Raw genomic sequence first — 8,763 nt, 5'->3', positions numbered from 1 at the left:
AGATATTCATGGGTTTTAACTTTTAATGATATGAAGAAAAAGGGTGTTTTGATTTTGGGGAAATAAAGAAACGGCCGGTAGTGGACTTTATTTAAAGGGGTATATTTTGGTGTTTTCCATATGAAAAACCACTTTAGAGAAGTGATATATTATATTATATATAGGTTAGCTATCATTATAGGGACTATTATTATATGGTATAAGACTATAAGTATATTTTTATTTAGCTCTTAATTTAATTTTAGGCAATGTATTTTTTATGTTATGTATATAATATTCGGTTCTTTAATCCGGTCTGACCGATCCGATCAATCCAACCGTAACCAGTAAGGAGACCGGTTCGCTTTCCGGTCCGGTTGTGAAAACATTGGATTTTCCATCAACATATCGGTTTATTATTTTTTAGAATTCTATGCGTTAACTATGAAGTAATTAACCAGTGTTCTTAGTATGCATGATGTTAAAATATAATTATATTTATATAATAACATAATTAGTAGCTATAAACAAAAGATGTTAAAATCAATGATATTATTATCTAAAAAACATTTTGTATTAAAAATGGTTATTAGAATCTGTGTGTTGTAACTTTGTATAATGATGGTGCGAAGTTAATATAAATACCACTTGCTGAAAGTTGATGTTATTATTATTTGAAAATGGATTTAATTGTATATGATTTGAAAAACATGTTTCTTATGTCCTTATTCACGTCAATTTAGATGTTTCAATTGTCTAGTGTTTATAATAAAAAAAACAAATAATATTTTAGAGAAATTATCACAAATCGTCCCCGTGGTTTGCTCGATTCGCATTTTCGTCTTTATGCCTTTTTTATCATTAGGTGTCCCTGTACTTTTCATTTTCATTGCTAGACGTCCCTACCACTAACATCCGTCAAAAAAGCTCCGTTAAACCCCTCACGTGTTAACACGTGAGGGTATAATTGTCCAGCCAAACTAAATATACAACCACAGGGACGTTTCGATACACATATATATAGCCTAAAATTCTTTTACCCCAAAAGATTATTTACAAATCACAAGCTGTTTTCTTTCCTTGTTTTCTATATCCAATCACACTTGATTCTTTCACCACCATATATCATTTTTACACCAATATCAATGAAGAAAAAGAAAAACGGGCAGCCATTCTTTTACATCTACACCATCTTTAATTCTTTATATCCCCATTCCCCAAGTTGTATTCTTCATGATATATAACAGAATATATATATACAAATTTTAAATATAAAAGTTATAGATAAATTTATTTAGACCTCCTTACGAAACAAAGAATTCCTCGTGAAATTGAGAAGCCCGCCGGAATACAGTGAAGATATGACGGCGCACGACAGCCGGGGTGGATGAGAGAATAGCCTGAGAGACTGGTGGTTGTGATTGTTAATTATTAAAAGGGGTGATTCTATGGTGTTGGTTGAACATAGAAGTTCGAAAAGCGGTGGTGGCACAATGGTTGGCTCCGGTGACTCAATGGTGGTGGCATTTCTTATGTTTTGCAGCTTCAATGGTGAAAAATTCTCCCCTATTCCTACATCCCCATGACATGAATCTTGATTTTTGATTGATTTTCTTAATGGTTGATTTCGATATGTTCTTTATAGGAATTCAATTGTGTTTTTGTAAAATTTTGATGTTTTAGAATTGATTGTGTGATTTTTGAGTTGTGGATCTTGAGATATAGATATTACATATAACATATAGATAAATTTCTACATATGGTTAGGTAACATTTCGGTGATAACAGTTTTAAAATAATAATGGTGAGAACACTTAAAAACATCATTTTGATGCATTAAAAGTCCATAAAATTAAAATAGTGCATAACTAATTATCATTATTTAAGTGTTTAACAACACATTGATCCGTCAAAATCAAAAAAATTACGTTTTTTGTTTTGTGCATCCATCTTGGATGCATTTCATCAAAATGATGCATTCAACAAAAAACGTAATTTTTTCGATTTTAATGGATCAATGTGTTTCTAAACACTTAAATAATGATAATTAGTTATGCACTATGTCAGTTTTATGGACTTTTAAATCATCAAAATGTAGTTTTCAAGTGTTCTCACTATGTTCTTATTTTAAGACTAATCTTATTTGATTGTCCCTCTATGTGGTTAGATATAACACATATGTGATTGTGTGTGGTGGTGGTGGTTTTAAATATATACTGTACAACAGAGTAAAAAACATTAGAGGAATGTGGTGGAAAATGACCAATGTACCCTCGTGTGAGGGGCTTGACGAAAGAAAATTAACAGACGTTAGGGTTAGGGACATCTAACAATGAAAATGAAAAGTACAGTGACACCTAATGATAAAAAAAACACAGGGACGAAAATACGAATTGAGCAAACCACGGGGACGATTTGAGACAAATTCTCAACATTTTAATATATTAAAATAAAGGTTCTCTAATAACTTACCGATCATTCACAACTCTCAGTTTTCTAATTTTGACTTTTGTTTTCAATTTTGACTTTAATTTACATTTTTTTTTTGTTTTTCATCACAACTTTACATTTTTTTAACCATTAATTTTAAAACAATAAAATAAAAAATAATAGCTGATATATATCCAATAGAACAATATCTAATACATATTCAATATAATAATAGCTAATATATATATCTAAATTGATTTATATATTTTTGGTTTCCCTCACCAATTTACATTTTAACCTAATTTAAAAACAATTAATTTACATCTTTTGGTTTTTCAATCACCAATTTACACTTTAACCTAATTTAAAAGCAATTAGGATAAACTATAAATCTAGCATAGCTATCAATTTGGTTTATATATTAAGATATATACTCAATATTTGTATTCGTCTAAAAAAATTTAAAAAGAAAATAGATCTAACTTCTTGCTATATAATATTAGGGGGAAGTGAATATAGGGTTGTCCTCCATCTAAGCTTAGATGAAGAACACCTCACATTTAGTTTTTTTAATCATAAAAATCATGGGGACTCATGGTTTTATTTAAATTACAAACAAATATTAAAGTATTTGAATGTGAAGGGTTCCACATTTAAGCTTAGATGGGGAACAACCCCATATTCACTTTTTCCATAATATTAATATATTGAATATTGATAATATAGAAATAAAACAAAATAGTCGACAAAGATATATGCAGAAACATACAAACACTCCAAAAAGATTCTACAAAACACTCTAACCAAATAATCATTATAACTTATATTTCATATATGCAGTAACGATTGTCTACATAAACAAATGAATGTATAAATTTTCAATATCTTATCTAACTGTAACCAAAATAATTGTAATATTATTACGAAACTCATTGCTATTATTAGTAATTGTAATCAAACTATATCATTTCGAATACACAAAGTATATATATTTTTATATGGGGTAGAGATTCATAGAAAATGTGAAAGAGAGAAGATTTATGTTTGATTCTTTTTAGTTTAGTTTTTTTTTTTTTAAATTTTTATTTTTTTTAATATACCTATTCAAAAAAAGAAAAAAACAACTTACACATGTGTAGACATGTGTAAGGTATAAAAATCTACACATGTGTAGGGATTTTTTTTTATATTTTATATTTTTTGTAACGAGTTTTCACTAAAAAAAATTGAAATATGAAAAATAAAGAGTAAAAAATATTAAAAATCAACATTTACCCTCTTCTCTCCTTAATCAACCTTCTCATTTGATCTCTCTTATTTATATTTGTTTCAAGAATGAATTAAACTTTATTTAAAAAAAATTCATAAACGATCTAATTGTCTGAAATTTTTAGTTCACGTTGTTAAAAATTTTCAAGTATAATTACATAATGTTCTAATATTGAAAAGGATTAAACAAAAGTATTACAGTATGATTTACTTTGTATCGTCATTTTGATATCCAAACATAATTGACACAAACCCATTTCTTAGAATAAGAATTTTTCTTATTAAAAAAACTAAATATAATTGAGAAACGCGTAATACACGTTTCATCGAGTCAAACACGCTTGAGATTATGTCAGTGTGTCATTGTACTATTGTATTTTTTAAAATATATTTTTTTGATAGTGTTTCACTTACAAGGAGTGTACGTACTACAATGTGAAGATTGAGTTGTCATGTAATAGTTGCCAGGTATGGAAATTGTGATAAAGGTGTGTATTTAGAGTAGAGTAAATTACACTTTCGTTCCTGAAGTTGACACGTTTTTCATTTTTCGTTTTTTAAGTGAAAAAATTACAATTTTGACCTTAAAGTTGGCAGATTTTTTCAATCATCGTCCCTTGCCAAACGTCGTTAAGTTTCAGCCGTTAAGTCGGACACGTGCAAAACACGTGAGGGACTGAAACTGCAAAAAATGACAAGTTTAGGGACGAAAACTGAAATTTACTTTTCTATTGTCATCATCTTCATCTTCTCCGGCTAACTTTCGTCGGAAATTTCGCTAGAAAACTTAAAATGCCGATATCTCACGCGTTTCTTCGAATTAGACCACGAAACCACCACCAAACTTCTCAAAATTAATTTCCGCACGAATCATAACCAAAAGATTTCTTAGTGAGGAGCACGTACACCTAATCCAACATGGACTTATTTGCGAAAACAGAAATATTGCATTCTTGGAACAAGCTAAATGGTATAGAAATATTGCTCAAAATCCATGTTATGGGTATTTTGAGTTTTCCAGGCAAGTGTTGAATCTGAAATCTTTTGGTTAGGATTCGTGCGGAAATTAATTTTGAGAAGTTTGATGGTGGTTTCGTGGTCTAATTCGAAGAAACGAGTGAGATATCGACATTTTAAGTTTTCCAGCGAATTTTCCGACGAAAGTCAGCCGGAGAAGATGAAGATGATGACAACAGAAAAGTAAATTTCAGTTTTTGTCCCTGAACTAGTCAATTTTTTGCAGTTTCAGTCCCTCACGTGTTTTGCACGTGTCTGCCTTAACGGCTGAAACTTAACGACGTTTGACGAGGGACGATGATTGGAAAAATCTGCCAATTTTAAGGTCAACATTGTAATTTTTTCATTTAAGGAACGAAAAGTGAAAAACGTGTCAATTTCAGGGACGAAAAATATAATTTACTCTTTAGAGTATTCAAGTCATCATGTGATACAAAAGAATCATCTTTTTTTTTGGTCTCTTTATTTTAGTACCTTGTTTTTTTTTTATGGTTCTTTTTTTTAATAACAATTAATTTTAGTACCTTATTTGAGTTTTGTTAATCCTAATTATGTTTTTATTTTTGCGATGGTGCGAGATCGATTGCTTGATTGGATAAAGGGGTTCCCTTACACTTTTGTATGCCATGTAGGATTGTACCAAAAAGGTGGGGTTTCCTTGGAGCAAGGGTTCCTAAGGTAGGGGTTCTTGATATTTTTTATTTTTTGTACTTTGACTTTCACTTTTTGACCAACTTTTTTCATTTTTATTTTTTGTTTTTCTAGTTTACTTGTATACAATAACTTTATAAAAAAAATAAAATATAAATAAAGTTCTTAATTAATACAAACATAATAACTTAAGTTCTTAAAAATAACATAATACAACATTATTTTTAAAAAAAAAGACAAACAAGCTACTCATCGTCCGAACTAACATACTCGTTGAGATCCGGGAGGTCCTCGTTATCAGGATCAAAGTCATGTGGTTGGGTCGACCAAAGATGATCAACCAAGTCCGCTGTAAGCATAGTGTGTTTCTCGGCTTTTAATAGCATGGCGGATTTAAATTCGTTCTTCGAGTGGAGTCATTTGTTCCCAATAGCCCGGTACTAGAGAAGGTTCATCCGGATTGTAGTCTTGACATATGGCCTTGTCCTCGTCCTCCAATATCATGTTATGCAAGATGATACAAGCATAAATCACCTCTTGCATGAGTGCCTTGTCCCAATACTGAGCCGGATGATTAAGGACCTTCCATCTTTTTTTCAACACACCAAAAGCCCTTTCTATACCCTTACGTGCCGCCTCTTGCTTTTTCTTAAAAAGCTCTCTTTTCGTCAATTGGATCGGTAAAAGTCTTGACGAATGTAGCATACTCGGGGTATATCCCGTCGCCTAGGTAGTACCCTCTCTCGTAGAAGTTACCATTTGCATAAAAGGAAGCTACAAATTAGAGTTATTAGTAAATAACTATATAAATTAAACTTATTAGTAAAAAAACATATTACTAAATAAACATATACCTGAGGGCGCCAAACCAGATATAAGATCTTCAAGCACAGGAGATGACTCGAATATGTTGATGTCATTATAAGACCCTTGTGGCTCAAAGAAAGCATTCCAAATCCATAGATCATACGATGCAACTGCTTGAAGAATCAACGAAGGTCTACCTATATCACCCCGTGTGTGGGTGCCTCTCCACGTTATAGGACACATCTCCCATGGCCAATGCATACAATCAATACTACCAATCATACCGGGAAAACCATGAACTCTTTCATGCACATCATATATACATTGAAGATCAGTCCATGTTGGTCTACGTAGGTATGTACGACCATACAATCGAATTACACCTAATAATATAGTACATATATATATATATATAGAATGTTAACTAATAATATAGGTATGTATATATAAAATGTTAACTAATAATATAGGTATGTATATATATAATGTTAACTAATAATATATTACATATATATAAAACGTACCACTACAAAAATGGCCAAGCGCCTCCCGTGAGGTCCTCTCCGCCATTTGCAAATACTCGTCAAGCAAATTGCTCGTCACGCCGTACGCTAGTTGTCGAATTGCGGCTGTACACTTTTGAAGTGCGGTAAAACAAAGCTTTCCCGCGGCGTTCACCCTTTGTTGAAAATATCTATACTCCCGTTCCATGTCGCCAACAATCTTTAAAAACAAACCCTTATGCATTCTAAACCGCCGTCTAAATTGTCTCGGGGTGTAAGTCGGTTGATCCGCAAAGTAGTCTAGCATCAAGTTTTCTTGTGCCTCTGCACGACGACGTACAAGAACCACCCTTCTAGTAAAACACGGCCTCTCTTCTTCTTCCTTCTCTTCTTCCTCCTCCTCTTGCGCGACCCTCATGGCCAAGGTAATGGCGCCAACAACGGCACTTTCAACGGCATCATCGTAATCCTCGAAACCGAACGAATCAAAAGAGGTCGACGATTTATAGTGGTGGAGATGATAATATGGTTATGTGAATTTTAGTATATATGTTGTATGTTGTATGTGTGTTTTATAAATATAGAGAAGATATATAGTGTGTATATATATAGAGAAAGTAGAGGTAGAAAAGAAAAAAAAAATAAAGTTGGTCAAAAAGGAGCCGTTGGAGTGGGGTAAAAAGAGTCGTTGGCTCTGTTCCATAGGCATTTAACGCGCGTTCTTCTGCGGACTGGGTAGGCATTTTTTTGGCCAGGAACGCCGGCTGGAGCGGTGTACATGGCGTCCTCCAGGAGTTTTTTGGCGTTCTCGAGCACTTTTGGGGGGACGCACGCCTTGGTCCTACTATTCTCAGCGTCAGGTAATTTATGTCACATGTCCGCTTATCGATATTTGCAGGTTTTGGGGTTTAAAAGGATCCTCGTATATTTCTGAATATATTCTTGTAAACATGAATGACTTAAGTAGTTATGGAAAAGTAGATCGCACATCTATCATTTGAACTCTAAACGTATAAGGTTACTCTGTATGAGAAGATAGTGATATAAATATAGAATATTTATACAAAAAATATTTTATACCATAGAGTTTAGTTTAATTGATGGTGTTTTATCTATTTTTGTGTAATACAGGCAACATTACTCATAGTGTAAAAATATACTCGTAATATAAATGTAGAGTTGAATGTTAACATCGGATAAAAACTCTATTGCAAGATTTGGTATTTGAAAAAAGATGTTTTGATTGATATTAATATTCTGTGTAGCTAGGCGTCCTTTTCGTTTATATAGTGCCTTGCACGATACCATCGTATATAGCTAGATATTTATTATTGAAAGTGAAAGTTTGAGTATCTTAAACATTAAACTTAATTTGTGGGTGCATGTTCTCGTTATATATTACACTAGTAGATATCGAAATTAAACTATTGTGATAGACAAGCTAGATGACTAACTACTTAACTAGAAGATACGTAGTTGGTTTTTGATCGATCGATCGATCTCATGCCCAACAACGCATATGTCGTGAGAAAATATGTATGTACATATTTATCTGAAATTATATAAGGACAAAAATACCGGATTTGGGTAATTTGTTGCTACAAAATTTACTCTAATTGTAAACTCTCTTAATTAGTAATTCAAAATTGAACTGTGGATTTTACCTTAAGATCAAAAGTCTATATCAAGTGGGTTAACTCCATTGATTATTTGTTAATAGCAAAACGAAACATGTACTCCGTATCACTTAGCAACAATGATTGAGTTGTCAAAAAAATAAAAATGCATGCCCAAACGTATATATACAACTATTGTTGATGTAAAATGTATACATATATATTGTCTATTCCTTTCAAGTCTTACCCACATTTTTTAGCTCACTTAAAGTGACTTCCTCCCATAATTTGTCAAAGTTGAGATATTAATTTGGTACATCTATCTTTAATAGATCAACAACTTTTTGTATACAAATATCTCTATATATCTATTGTAACAATATTCCATCTAGTAACAAAACAGATGGATTTTTGGGCCACTTTAAAGCAAGATTGCAGGCAACCTAAAGTTTTGAGTATGACTTTTTTGATTTTCCAATTTCCCAACACGA

This window comes from Erigeron canadensis, chromosome 2, assembly GCF_010389155.1.
Source record: "Erigeron canadensis isolate Cc75 chromosome 2, C_canadensis_v1, whole genome shotgun sequence".
Taxonomy (NCBI): Eukaryota; Viridiplantae; Streptophyta; class Magnoliopsida; order Asterales; family Asteraceae; genus Erigeron; species Erigeron canadensis.
The sequence above is the reverse complement of the archived record's forward strand: the minus strand, read 5'-3'. Positions refer to the sequence as shown.